Source organism: Podarcis gaigeae (assembly GCF_964106915.1).
Source record: "Podarcis gaigeae genome assembly, chromosome: 13".
NCBI lineage: Eukaryota > Metazoa > Chordata > Lepidosauria > Squamata > Lacertidae > Podarcis > Podarcis gaigeae.
The window spans coordinates 44,294,364-44,309,962 of NC_139689.1; the positions used below are offsets into that span (position 1 = coordinate 44,294,364).

At 44.2% G+C, this 15,599-nt stretch overlaps 1 protein-coding gene across 2 annotated transcripts in view; it reads right to left on the minus strand.

Moving 5' to 3' along the window:
• Positions 1–15,599, minus strand: part of LOC310830103 (putative protein PTGES3L) — a 280,219-nt gene that overhangs the window by 147,502 nt on the left and 117,118 nt on the right. The window lies entirely within an intron of this gene.

Genomic DNA, 15,599 nt, shown 5'->3' on the forward strand with positions numbered 1-15,599 from the left:
GTTTAAATAGTCTGGTGATTTAAAAAGGATTCATAAATTATCCTGATTTATGGGTTAGCACCTAGGTGTCCTAGGTTTGCGCTAAATTGAGCTCCATCTGCGCTATACCTTAAAGCAGTATACCACTTTAAACAGTTGCGGCGTCCCTCAAAGAACCCTGGGAATTGTAGTCCATTAAGGGTCTGATCATTATTAGGAGACCCCCCCCCCCCAATTCCACACACAGAGCAACAGGTCTTGGAGTGGTTTAACAGTCAATCCCTTTTCCCAAGGAACTCTGGACACTGTAGCTCTGTGGCGGGAATAGGGACCTTCCCAGGAACTCTCAGCACCCTTCCCAAACTACATTTCCCAGGATTCATTGGGAAGAAGCCGTGACTTTTTAACAGTGGTAAGGTAAAAGGACCCCTGACCATTAGGTCCAGTCGTGGCCGACTCTGGGGTTGTGGCGCTCATCTCGCTTTATTGGCCGAGGGAGCCGGAGTACAGCTTCCGGGTCATGTGGCCAGCATGACTAAGCCGCTTCTGGCGAACCAGAGCAGCGCATGGAAGCGCCGTTTACCTTCCCGCCGGAGCGGTTCGTATTTATCTACTTGCACTTTGACGTGCTTTCGAACTGCTAGGTTGGCAGGAGAAGGGACCGAGCAACGGGAGCTCACCCCGTCGCAGGGATTCGAACCGCTGACCTTCTGATTGGCAAGCCCTAGGCTCTGTGGTTTAACCCACAGCGCCACACACACCTCTCTTTTAACAGTGGTATGATACTGCTTAAAATGCATTGCGCAGATGGGGCCTGAATTATTTGTGGTGAAAACCCAAGTAGATTGCAAAGAGCTCCGAAAGGATCTCTCCAAACAAAAAGCAGGCAAGAAAATGGAAAATGTGGTCCATTGCAAAGAAATGCAAACCAGAGATGAAGACCTGTGGCAGATATCCCAGATACCATCAGCCTGGCCAACCATCAGAGGCGATGATAGCTGGAGCCCAAAGCAGTTGAAGTGCCATCTTGGCTGCATTTTAAAAAAAACTTTCTATATATCATGATGAGTCTGAACTGGCAGTGACTAATCAGGACAGAGATCTTGAGCTCAGTTGAGATGCTGACATAATGTGCAGCTGTTGTGAAAAGGGCAAATTCCTTGCCATGATTATTAGGAAATGAAACTTTGGACAGTAATAACATTGGAACGGGAGGTGGTGGACTCATTCCTGGGAGGTTTTAAGTGGAGGTTGTGGGTGGTCAGGGGACAGGGTGGCACTGTGGTCTAAACAACTGAGCCTAGGGCTTGCCGATCAGAAGGTCAGTGGTTCGAATCCCTGCAACGGGGTGAGCTCCCATTCCTCGGTCCCTGCTCCTGCCAACCTAGCAGTTCGAAAGCACTTCAAAGTGCAAGTAGATAAATAGGTACCGCTCCAGCGGGAAGGTAAACGGCGTTTCTGTGCGCTCCTCTGGTTCGCCAGAAGCAGCTTAGTCATGCTGGCCACATGACCCGAAAGCTGTACGCCAGCTCACTCAGCCAATAAAGCGAGATGAGCGCCGCAACCCCAGAGTCAGCCACGACTGGACCTAATGGTCAGGGGTCCCTTTACCTTTACTGTAGATGGTCATCTGTCAGGGATGATTTAGTTGAGATTCCTGCATTTGCAGTGGGCTGTACTGGATTTGCCTAGGGGTCCCTTCCATCTCTACAATTCCATGATTCCATGGAAACTGCCAGGGCCGTGGGATCCTTGTATAAAGCTGTGGTGGGACCACGTTTGGAAATGTGTGCAGTTCTGGTTGCCCTGATGTCTCATAGTAGGGCCGGCGTTGTAAACAATGCAACACAGAGGCTTGTAAATCACACGCATGATGGAACTGTTGCAGAAACTGTTCCCTGTCTGCGGGATCTTCTGTGAATCGACTCTGGAGACCCCCAGTGTCCCAAGGAGTGCTTGTGCCACTCTCCTACGAGCTGCCAGCTGGATGCCACACCCAGTTGGCACAGGAAAAGCCAGCAGGAACTGCAGGACACTAGCAGTTAGGTACGCACCTCTTCACTTCTCAGCCTGAAATCTCCCTCTGCTCTTTTTTATCATTTTTTAAAAATAATTTTTATTACATTTACAATTTTTGTAATCACAATATCCATCAATAAACTCAAACCTCGCTCTTACCAGACCTCCTCCCGCCCCTCTTCCTGACTTCCATATATATTTACTTTCATCTTAGCATTTCTATAACCACTTTTTTACCAAAAAAATTCCTTCCAGTAGCACCTTAAAGACCAACTAAGTCAGTTCTTGGTATGAGCTTTCGTGTGCATGCACGAAAGCTCATACCAAGAACTGACTTAGTTGGTCTTTAAGGTGCTACTGGAAGGAATTTTTTTGTTTTGACTATGGCAGACCAACACGGCTACCTATCTGTAATTGGAACTATGGAAGGCACTTTTTACCTTCTCTCTTATTTTTATATTTCCCCTTGTTAAATGTAAATCAGTTCCTTATACTGTCATTACAAAACATTTCAACTCAAAGCTACAAACGTTTTCAGATGTTTAGAATATTCTTTCATATATTATATAAATTTGTTCCAGTCCTTTTGAAACAGTTCGTCGCGCTGATTCTGGATCTTCCCCGTCAGCTTTGCTAACTCAACGTATTCCACCATCTTACTCCGCCAATTCTTCCAGTTTTGAAATCTCCTGTGATTTCCATTTCTGAGCCAGAAGTATCCTTGCGGCCATTGTGGCATATATAAAAAGATTCACATCTTTTTTAAAAATTTCATCTCCAATTAGACCTAGCAAAAATAACACTGGTTTTTTACAGAAATTATATTTAAAGATCTTTTTTAATTCATTGTAAATTATGTCCCAATATGTTTTCACCCTAGTACACGTCCACCACATATGGAGGAAATTCCCCTCCTTCTCCTTACATTTCCAACAATTTTTATATTGGAAATCTCCCTCTGCTCTAAGAAAGGCGAAGCAGCTCACTGTTGAGAATGCCGCTTGGCTTGTTCAAATGCTGCTTCTGATGGGTAGAAACCTCGCTGAAATCTTACAAGATCTGCACACCCCATATAAATGCAGTGAAAATAAACTAGAGTGAACATTCTGAAGCCTGAGCTACAGTTCGGCCTCGGTCTTCCCTTCATGGTAATGGGCTCGTCACTCAGTTTTGCCTCTCTCTGGGTTTCAGGGCCTAAGTCAAGGGTTTCCTCCTCTCTTTGCTTGGTGCTTGAGCGCTGTCAGTAAGGGAAATAAAGGCTGGGGCATGCATGGAATAAACGAAACAGATTCAGGGTAAGATTCTCCCCCGTCCATTCCATCTCTTCCATTCTCGGCTTCCTGGTTGCTTCTAGCCCCTGGCACAAGCTGTGTGTCCTCCTGTCTCAGGTTAAGCGCTATCCTGCTATATTATGAAACTGCTTTTCAAATCCTGTGGGTTGCAGGAGCGCGAGGAGATGGCACCTTTCCGCCATCGCTCCTCAACGCGCCAAGTTGGCTTTTGCTCAGGCATCTCTGCTGAAACAGAGGGACTTCGCACGCTCACAGAGAGGTTTGTTTGCAAACCTCTTGTGCTGCAGCCATGTGGAGCTTTGCGGAGTTTGTGGGTTCATTTACTAAATACCTCCCCCGGGCTGCAGATGGAGACATCTGCGGTGATCAAAGCAGGCTTACAAAACACAAGGGCGCAATCCGCAGGGAATTAGGAGCCGGATCAGGCCGGGCCCTCAAGAGTTTGATGTTTGCAGGGCTGTCGTCCCTGGCTGGCCACCTGATGCCTCTGAACCCCCCCCCCCCCCAAAGCATATTCTGTTTCCCAGGGGAACCGTCATGTGACTAGACCTTATGACGGCAGTTGGATGTTGTCCAGGGTCACTAGAAACAAAACAAATCTCTCTCTCTCTCTCTCTCTCTCTCTCTCTCTCTCTCTTTCTCTCGTTCATTATTAGTAAGCAGCACCAGCATTTTCTAAGGTTCACAGGCAGCAAACTGAGTGGGTGCAGGGGAGGAGAACACAATATCCAGGGCAGCTTATTTCCTGTGCTCCCAGACTAATTTTACACCTGGCGAAAGACCAATTGAGAAGTTTTCCCAAGGTGGTTTAACATGGGCAAGAAACCCACATGCAAAAAGCAACAACTCAGAAAGCGTATGGTCTGCATACACACCATACATTTAAAACAACCTCCCCATCACACACACAAAATCCTGGGGGCTGTAGTTTGCCCCCCTCCACAGCGCTACAGTTCCCAGCACCCTTAACAAACTATAGTTCCCAGGATTTTTTTTGCCACATGCGGTGATTTAAAGCTACAGAGGCTAAGAGCCACGGACTTTAAGTTGTGCTCCATCTCTTTGGTGCTGCTCAAATCAAAGATGAAGATGCCACCGGTAAAATGGGAGCGTATCGTACGCTGCATATGAAACTGCCATGGTGTCCTTTGCAGTGCTTTTTAGTCACAGGGACATGGGTGGAGCTGTGGTCTAAACATAGCTGTCAACCATCCCTTATTGGGCGAGAAAGTCCCTTATCCTAGAGCCGTGTCCCGCTGCTGTCCCTTATTGATGATGTCCCTTAAATTTCCCGGGTTCCAAAGGAAGCAGCTCCTCTCCCTCCCTCCCTCCCTCCCTCCCTGCCGGCCAGGGAGGAGGGAGGCTCCAACTGTGTTGCTTGGCTGCGTTGCTCACCCAATAAAGAGTCTAAGAACGACTGGGGGGTGGAGCTTGCATGCCTTGTGCCAATCAAATTGGCCGCATTGCCTGGGGACTCGCCTTTGCTCAGCGCTTCCCAGCAGAGAGGTGCCGGTGGTTTTCCTTGCTGCATCCCCTTTGCCAGGTTGCTGCGCTGTGGGAACCACCACTTGAGGCTTCGTTTGGCTGCTGGCTGGGCTTTCTGCCTTTGGCTCGGAGGGGCTCAGAAGTTGAACCTACCTGTACCCTAAAAATCCCTTATTTTGGCTGCTGATCCCTTATTTTCGAGGCTGCTGGTTCCTTATTTTCAAATCTGTAAGTTGACAGCTATTGGTCTAAACCACTGAGCCTCTTGGGCTTGCCGATTGGAAGGTCGGTGGTTCAAATCCACATGACTAGATGAGCTCCCGTTGCTCGGTCCCAGCTCCTGCCAACCTAGCAGTTCAAAAGCATACCAGTGCAAGTAGATAAATAGGTACCTCTCCGGCAGGAAGGTAAACGGCGTTTCTGTGCGCTCTGGTTTCTGTCATGGTGTCCTGTTGCGCCAGAAGCAGTTTAGTCCTGCTGGCCACATGACCTGGAAAGCTGTCTGTGGACAAACGCTGGCTCCCTTGGCCTGAAAGTGAGATAAGCACCACAACCCCATAGTTGCCTTTGACTGGACTTAACTGTCCAGGGGTCCTTTACCATTTTAGCTTTTGAGCCTCAGGCCCCCTGGTGCGGGTTATATTGCATAGGAGCACAGCTGGGGCAAGAAACGCCGTGAAGAGCCTTTCCTAGGCAGCATAATATATATTCCAGCTTTTTCCATAGGTGCTTCATGGTAGAGGGAGAGAGGTCTGCGCACATATTGTGTGCCTTTAAAGCATATTTGAAGCATATTTCCCTCCTCAAAGAATTCTGGGCATTGCGATTCCTGAAGGGTTTGCTGTAGCCTCCAACATTTCTCTGATGAAAATAGGGACATCCTATTCAACAACATAGTGACGTATGGAAGTGAGAGCTGGACCATAAAGAAGGCTGATCGCCGAAGAATTGGTGCTTTCTAATTATGGTGCTGGAGGAGACTCTTGAGAGTCCCATGGACTGCAAGAAGATCAAACCTATCCATTCTGAAGGAAATCAGTCCTGAGTGCTCACTGGAAGGACAGATCCTGAAGCTGAGGCTCCAATACTTTGGCCACCTCACGAGAAGAGAAGACTCCCTGGGAAAATGTTGGGAAAGATTGATGGCCCAAGGAGAAGGGGACGACTGAGGACGAGATGGTTGGACAGTGTTCTCGAAGCTACGAACATGAGTTTGACCAAACTGCTTGAGGCAGTGGAAGACAGGAGTGCCTGGTGTGCTCTGGTCCATGGGGTCATGAAGAGTCGACACGACTAAATGACCAAACAACAATTCAACAACAATTTTATGATCTGACTGGGTCAGCCCAGCCACTCTGGGCGGCTTTCAACTTATATAAAAACATAATAAAACATTAAACATTTAAAAAAACAACTTCCCTATACAGAGCTGCCACCAGATGTCTTCTAAAGGTTGTCTAATTACTTATCTCCTTGGCTCGGGGGTCGCATAACTCCATAAGCTCCCAACATTTCTCTGATGAAAATAGGGACATCCTAAGGAAAAGCGGGACATTCCGGGATCAAGTCAGAAACTTGGACGGCTTCCGTAGATGCAGGACTGTCCCTGGAAAATGGGGACACCTGGAGTGTCTGGGCTGGGAATCCTAACTCTGTGAAGTGTAAACTATACAGTGCCCAGAATTCTTTGAGGGGAGGGGAAATGTGCTTTCAATGTGCAGCGTGCACAGAGTTCATTTCTGTGCGCTCTTGCAGCGTGTGACGTGGTCCGGCCTGGTCTGGGCCTCCTCCCTGAAACTTCCTTTCTGCATGTCGGAGAAAGGAATTTACCGGTACTGTCTGAACTTTCATCCCTGAAGGTGGGATACTGTCGAGCCTCTATACAAGATTAGATCCAAAAGCTAACTGAATATGCGGAACGAGAAGGTCTATCAGAAAAAAATAAAGAATAAATCAAAACAGGAATTTGTCTCAAAATGGGAGGTTTTCAAAGAATATTTGAAAAATAAATATAGTAGTTTAAATTCTGTTGCAGCATTTGAGGAACTTCAGTAATAGTTGCAAGGTAGATATAAGAAATTAGATATATTAAGAAAAAGTTTAATTATGATAAAAGTGTGTATTGGCAATAAGTAATATGAAATTGAAATATGGAATAGACGGGAGGTTGGGTTTTTAGTGTTAAGACCAGCTTAGGTTTTATTATTTGTTAAGAAAATTATGTGTCTATGGTTCCTGTGTGTAATTTGGTATTTTTTTCTTTTTTCTTGCTGTATCAATTAAAAAAAAAAAAAGCTCCTCTTGTGCCGTTAACAGTATCCTCAAGTGAAGAAGAAGAAGAAGAAGAAGAACCTAGGCAACTGGAGCTTTTCCATTTATTTTACCACCTTGCCAGGAAAACCCTCACTGGCTGTTCTGCGTGTCAGACTGTTATTAAAGGGAAAAGCATAGGTGATGTTAGTATGAAGTCAACGACCCTATCAGCAATTTTGACCATTGCAAATAATTGCTGTTCTTACCATGTGTGGAAGGGATGCGGGTGATCTTGCCGATCAGAAGGTTGGCGGTTTGAATCCCCGTGACTGGTGACCTCCCATTTCTCGGTCCCTGCTCCTGCCAACCTAGCAGTTCAAAAGAACGTCAAAGTGCAAGTAGATAAATAGGTACCACTCTGGTGGGAAGGTAAACAGCATTTCCGTGCGCTGCTCTGGTTTGCCAGAAGCGGCTTAGTCATGCTGGCCACATGACCCGGAAGCTGTACACCAGCTCCCTCGGCCAATAAAGCGAGATGAGCACCGCAACCCCAGAGTCGGCCACGACTGGACCTAATGGTCAGGGGTCCCTTTACCTTTTACCATGTGTGGAAACTGTCACAGCCATCTCATATGGCCTGTGACTCAGGAGTGTGGCATGTGTTTACGGCCCCAAGACCAGAAGAGGCCCCCTTCTCACAGAGCTTCCCATAAGATCAGACACAGCCTAAAATAATTCTTCGTTTACATGCTGTGCATCTTCCAGATTAGTAAGAGGGTTCTTGTGCCCCCAGACCTTAAAGCGAGCACTGATTCGAGCCCACAGTTTATGATGCAGAAGAGGGCAACCAGGGCAATCCAGGTCTGGAAAGCAAGCCATATGAGGAACGGTTGAAGGAGCTGGGTATGTTTAGCCTGGGGAAGAGTAAGCTGAGGGGAGATGTGGTAGCCATCTTTAAATATCTCAAGGGCTGTGTCCCATGGGTGTCCCATGGCTGTGTCCCAAGCTTGTTTTCTCCTGCTCTGGAGGGTAAGATTCGAACCAAGGGCTTCAGGTTGCTAGGAAGGAGATTCTGACTACAAATCAGGAAGAACTTTCTGACTGGAAGAGCTGTTTTGACAGTGGAATGAGAGGTGATAGACTCTCCTTCCTGGGAGGTTTTTAAGCAGAAGTTGGATGGCCATCTGTCAGGGATGCTTTTAGTTGAGATTCCTATGAAATTAAAAAAAATTAAGGTTATAGATAGATAGATAGATAGATAGATAGATAGATAGATAGATAGATAGATAGATATAGATGATAGATAGATGATAGATAGATAGATAGATAGATAGATAGATAGATGATAGATAGATAGATAGATAGATAGATAGATAGATGATAGATGAGAATGAGATAAATGTTCATAACTGCATATATAAACCACATGTCTGATACCCCACAGAAAAAGTCCTGAAACCATTTTGTCCCTCCCAAATTGACTTTAAATATTTCTCTGCACCGTCGAAGGAAACACAGCACCATCCGTGTCCTATATATATAATAAATGTTCATAAATGTACCAATCAAACCACGTACATAAATATATAAACCACATGTCTGAAGCAGCACAGGAAAACAGCCCTGGAACAACTTTGACTCCCAAACTGACCAAATGATTTCTCTGCAAGGTCAAGGAAAATGGAAAAGCCTCCCCATTGTCTTCTCCTTCACAAATCCTGTCTTAAGGGTATGTGTGTGTATGAATAGGGTGAGCCTGTGACCTGGCTCAGAAGCTAAGTATTTGTCATTACAAAAGACTGACCAGGCTCCCTATGGTATCCAATCAAGTGACCGTTAACAGGTAACCTGTCAGACAGGAGATAAACAACACACTCAGATTTCTGTTGTAGACCGCCTTTTCTGTGATGTATGTATGATGTATGGAGGGGTGGTCTTGAGCTCCAGGGCAGGGAATTTAAAATGTCTATATAAGGCCTTGCGCACCATTGTCTGAGGTCCTCCTCCTTTCCTGCATGTAAGGGGAGCACCCTGTTGCAACAGATCCATAAAGATCAGGCTTACTAGCTGCTTTGCTTCTCAATATTCTCTGGTTGGCCTCTGTTATTTTCTCCTACAAATAGGGAACCCACGTAAGGACTCTATATGGGCTCTTGGATACCCCATAAGGGGAAAAGGGCAGATTTTTATTGTTTACAACACTTCCAACTCTACAATTCTATGATTTTGTGGTCTGTTATTCTCTGTACTGATACGCCCGCTCCGATAACACCTTGTGCATCTGACAAGTGGTGTAAACAAAAATTGCCCTTTTCCCTTATGGGGTATCCAAGAGTCCATATAGAGTCCTTACGTGGGTTCCCTATTTGTAGGAGAAAATAACAGAGGCCAACCAGAGAATATTGAGAAGCAAAGCAGCTAGTAAGCTTGATCTTTATTGATCTGTTGCAACAGGGTGCTCCCCTCACCCGCAGGAGAGGAGAAGGAACCCAGAAAAATGGCGCGCAAGACCAGTGGCATAGCGTGGGGGGTGCAGGGGGGGCTAGCCGCACCGGGCGCAACATCTGGGGGTTAGGGTTAGGGGGTGCAAATCCACGGGTTAGGGGGTGCAAATTACTTGCCTTGCCCCGGGTGCTGACAACCCACGCTACGCCACTGCGCAAGACCTTATAAAGACTTTTGAAATTCCCACCCTGTAGATCAAGACCACCCCCCAGTAACATCATACATACATCACAGAAGGGATGTAACCTAAGACCACCCCTCAGATACATCATACCTACATAACAAAAAAGGCGGTCTAAAACAGAAATTTGAATATTGTTTTTCTCCTGTTGTTGTTTATCTCCTGTCTGGCAGGTTACCTGTTAATGGTCACTTGATTGGATTGCCTGGGGAGCCTGGCCATTCTTTTGTAGTGATAAATACTTAGTTCCTGGGCCATGTCACAGGCTCACACCCTATACATATCTTAAATGTGCCCTTAAGACAGGATTTGTGAGGAAAGAGACAATGGGGAGGTTTCCCACTTTGACCTTGCAGAGAAAACATTTGGTCAGTTTAGGAATCAAAATGGTTCCAGGTTGGCCTTCCTGTGCTGATCGATGTACGTGCTTGGTTGGTACACTTAGGAACATTACCATATCTCTAAGACCTCAAAATTCCTATCACACAAGTAGTTTCCTGGCTGCAGCAGTTCATGCTGGCAATAAAAGTCAGATCAGCTTGTTTCCCAAAGGCTGTTGTTTTCACTGTCACAAAACTACCGCTCTGCCATTTTACGTTGCTGTTTACCACACTTGGGTGTCGCTCTGGGGAAGATAAAAGCCTTCATTTGCAAGGGGCAAAGTTGGGGTCAGGAACTGACTCTCGACTTGGCAACAAGCCCATTGAGCAGAGGAAATGCCTGACTTTTAAGTCATCTTTCCAATACGGTGAAACTTGATCTCTGAACGGGCAGCTTCTTTCTCACCAGTTTCAGCTTCTCAAGTCAGCTTCGCTCTCTGCAAACAGATTCTGCAAGCCTTGCGAATCCTAAACTGCAGTTCCTACTTTTTTTCCGCCTACTCAGGCTGCCTACACACTCCCTTTGCAACCAGAGCCCACCACAACCTTGGCCACAACCCATATCTATCCTGTATCTTTCCTATCGCGTCTTTTGAAATACTGCTTTTTGATGCCTCCTCCCCTTGCAGATCTTTGAACCGACTTGAGAAAAAGAATGACCTACACAAAACATACGTAAGGAGGCATCGTTGGTGCATAAGGAAAAAGAAAAAAATCCAAAATCTGAGCAATACTTGTGTTAAGCCAACCAGAATGTCATAAAACACTGTACAAGCTTTCAGATTCTCCAAAACACTTAAAAATTCAAACATTTTCACAATAATCTTCCTATCAAATAATAACATTGTTTCATAAGTTGACTTCCCACCCCCACTCCCGCAGTGGTTTTGCTCAAACTGCATTATGTTTTTTATTTATTACACAAATCTTCTTTGTTACAATTAGCGTTTTTCTTCTGTTGCTTTTATCTCAAAACCTGCCCTCGATTTCATTCAACTGTAGTATTTTTTTTTTAAAAAAAACAAATTACTTTTTTATTGGCTTTAAATAAAAGTTATACACCATAAACATAATATTTTCACACATTAAGAAAAGGGTTCTTTCGAACTTTGAGACCTCCTTCCATCCCTCCATGGATTCCAATTCTAAATTTTATTCCTGCACCTTTTACTGTAATCTATCTGTTATATAATCATAGTATCCGAAATCCATGTTACAAGTGTCATTGTATTCCTGCCTATGGTTTCATCTTTTTACAGTGATCTCTCTTTCAGATGTGTTAGAAAGTTATTCCAGTCTTTTAAAAATAATTGGTCTTCCTGATTTCTGATCTTTCCCGTCAGTCTTGCCATTTCTGCAAATTCCATCAGCTTGATCTGCCACTCTTCTCTGGTCCGTACTATTTCTTCTTCCCATCTCCGTATTTTAAAATAGTCCTGGAAAAGCTTCCATTCTCCTACAAAAAGTTCATCATTTTGACCTCTTAATTTCAGCGGGGTTTTGTTTGTGTGTCAAGGGCCACATTTCTTCCTTGACAATTTTCCGGGAACCTCATGCCGAGGGTGGGGGCGGGGCAAAGGCAAAAGTGGTCGGGGCAAAGGCAAAAGTGGTCGGGGCAATGGAGTGATTATTCATACAGTAGGCTATAGTTCAGCAAGGCAAAAGCCAGGTGTTCCTTTGATGGAGCTTGTAGTAAGGTTAAGGCTTACTGGGAAATGATATGCAATGCAATGCAATGAAAAGGATGTTTAAAATAATGTTTGTTAAAAAAAACAAAAACCAGAAGCCTTTCTCTTGGGAATTATAGGGACAGAACTACCTAAATTGTATAGAAATTTATTCCTGTATGCGACTACAGTGGCAAGAATGCTACTTGCCCCAAAATGGAAAGAAGAAGAAGTCCCAGCAAAGCAAGAATGGATACAAAAACTTACGGAATATCCAGAAATGGAGAAACTTAAGAAATCAAGACAACAATTTTTTTACAAAAGAATGGAAATGGTTTATTGAATATTTACAGATCAATTGCAAACAGATAAAAACACTGGCCGGATTATTGTAACAACCTTGCATAAGAGTCTATATTTAAAGAAGATAAATAAATGAGTAAATTAAGTTAATTTGGGTATGCAGAAGATATTGAGAATAGATTTAAGGAACTGCAGAAAGAGGGGGAAGGAAGTCGAGTTTTAAAATGTCGAAATGATTGTAAAATCAGTGAAATGTATATGTCTGAAAAGTATAAATACAATTTTTAAAAGCCAGCTGTTCCTACGTTTTGGAATTTGACTTCATTTCACGGCTAACGGGTGGCTTTTTGCAGAATCATTTGTGTGTTGTGGGAAGAGGACCAAGGTTATGTACACATTTAGCGGCCTCAAAGGCAGCGAGGTCATTCCCAGCCCATGGCTATGCTTCAAGAGTGTGTGGTTTTTTGGGGTTTTATGTGCACACTAGCCAGAGCCGCCTCAGTATTCCAACCTCAACTTCACCACGGCATCCCTTCCCTAAACCGATGGAAGATGGCTCAAGACAGGAGTCAGCAAGCTTTTTCAGCAGGGGGCCGGTCCACTGTCCCTCAGACCTGGTGGGGGGCCAGACTATATTTCGAAGGAAAAAAAAGAACAAATTCCTATGCCCCACAAATAACCCAGAGATGCATTTCAAATAAAAGCACATATTCTACTCATGTAAAAACACCAGGCAGGCCCCACAAATAACCCAGAGACGCATTGTAAATAAAAGGACACATTCTACTCATGTAAAAACACGCTGATTCCTGGACCGTCCGTGGGCTGGATTGAGAAGGCGATTGGGCCAGATCCAGCCCCCAAGCCTTAGTTTGCCTACCCATGGCTTAAGCGAATCACAGAAGCATAGAACTGCAAGGAGCCGTGAGTGTCATCTTCTAGTCCAACGTCCTGCAAGGCAGGAATGTTTTGCCCAATGTGAGATTCGAACCCACAGCCCTGGGAAAACACATCGAACTGGAATGTTGCCCGAGAAGCTATGGCGTCTCTATGGACAGCAGCTAACACCCAGTGCATGAATCCGCTGCACAAATTTTAATAGCCAAAAAGTGGAAAACACAAGAACTACCAACTTTGGAAGAATGGCAGACGAAGATGATGGACTTTATGGAGCTGGCTGATCTTACCGGGAGAATCCGTGACCAGAAAGAAGAGGAATATCAAGAAGACTGGAAGAAATTTAAAGAATATTTGGATAAATATTGTAATATTAAAGATTAGTAGTTACTTGAAGGCACTAAATAGGCCTAGGATTAAATTAGGATTAAATAAATAAATGAGACATAGATGTTAAGAAAAGTTAAGAAATTTGATTATAATTGGAATATTGTATTTTTGAATAATGATATTGGAAAACTGCTACATTCAGTTACAAGGAAATTCAGATGGAAGAGATTAGAGGAAGTCAAGTAATATGTTTAAGAAGTTGGATGTTTAATTAATTAACCTTTATTGTTTATGTGTTTGTGGTTGTATTTTTGGTTATCATTTGCTATATTTGTTTTATTTCTTTTTTCTTTTTCTTTTATTCTTGTTTCATTGATTTTATAGTATGTGTTGTATTTGTATGAAACTTAATAAATATTATTGGGGGGGGGGGGAAACACCCAGTGTCCTCAGCATCAAACACCAGCAGTGGGAACGCACTGGAGCCCGAGGAAGTAGTAATGTGCATACAACCTGTAATGGTTATATGGGGTTACTCGTGCGTAAGTTGCCGCCACTCCTGGCTAGGTAGCCTGGTTAAACCTTTCCTGGCTGGACAGCCCTTCAGTTCGTGGCTGTCTCAGTCGCTGGCAGAATCCGTCAGTGGGCGTTTCTTGAACTTCTTCCAGCAAAGAAGTTCTTTGACGCCAAGTCTACGCCTACTTTCCCTGCGCGGAAGTCTTCTGCACAGGGTGGGTGTGGGTAGCGGAGGACCTGTGCTCTCCCCGCTGGTCTCCAGCGAAGAGTCCTGGAGCCCCCTTGCCAATTCCCCCATCTGCCCCCCTTTATCCCTGGTGTTACGCTGATTTCCTTCCCCAGCCGATGAGCTCCCTCTCTCCCTGCTGGGCCCTTCTCCGGCATCGCTTGGGAGCCCTGCCTCCACCTCTGGCTCCGATGTCAGTTCCCTGACACAACCCAACCAGGCTGCACTCGGGATGCTAAATGTCAGGGCCCTTCAGTGAGGTTTAAGCAAACTCCCTCCAAGCAGAATTGCAAGCCCAAACTTTGTGTCTGCACCCAGGAAAGGAAGACCTTCTACTGTTCTGGTCGGGAGACTTGCAGAACTAGCTCCTTAACATGTTGATAGGTTGCCTGCAGAGTGGATAAAAATCAATGATTTTTGAAAATAACAATAATAAAAATCAGATTTTTTTGATAAAATGCTTTTGGAGGAAAAATCTTTCTAAAGATAGTTTTCTATTTAAGTTACATTATACAGTGGTACCTCGGGTTAAGTACTTAATTCGTTCCGGAAGTCCGTTCTTAACCTGAAACTGTTCTTAATCTGAAGCACCACTTTAGCTAATGGGGCCTCCCGCTGCTGCCACGCTGCCGGAGCCCGATTTCTGTTCTCATCCTGAAGCAAAGTTCTGAACCTGAGGTAATATTTCTGGGTTAGTGGAGTCTGTAACCTGAAACGTATGTAACCTGAAGCGTATGGAACCCGTGGTACCACTGTAGTTCAAAGGCTATTCATCAGGAAATAAGGATTTGTGTTAAGTATTTCATGTGTGCTAAGTCTAAGGTTTTTTAAAAAAATTGTTTAACTACATCAGTTAACAAAAAATGGATACATATGCTATAATGTTACTGTTTTAGTTAAATAAATTGTTTAAATTGTTATTAAGGAAATGATTATTTTTCTCCTTCCAATAAAGTACAGCAGAAAAGTTGTCCAAATATAAACGATCATTTCAAAATTACCTCTCTTTGGATTTCTAATAGTATAACCAAATCAGTAATTTGTGATATAACTGTAAAAACTACTCTCAGAATTTATTATTCCGAAAAATGAAGCCTTCATCTGGTTGTAAATGTTAAGATTATACCAGCAAGAATGAGTCTTTCTGTTAAGTTGTGAGTTGACATAGCAGACGACACAGCGATTTCTCCAAAGCAGCTCTTTATTTTGTAAGCTGGAACAGAACTAAGCTGAGGAGCTCAGTCAGCCTGCTTATATAGAGCTACAGAACAATGTAACTGTTGCCATTTTCTAAAACTATCCAATCACTGAACGTCACTTTTTGATCCTTCATTTGCATAACTATCTACAGTATCCCCCTGCTGGCCCAAGGTGAGAACTTCAGTACATAACACTTTCTGTGAAAAAAGTCTTACTGGCTATTGATTTAAATTTAAATTCAAATCCACCCTGGTTGCCTGCATAATCAATAGCACATTTAAGATCCCTCTTCTTTTTCTCCCCACCATGGAGAACGACAGCATTGCCTCTTCATTTCTCCTGCACAGGGTGAGTTCCGGTTCTGCG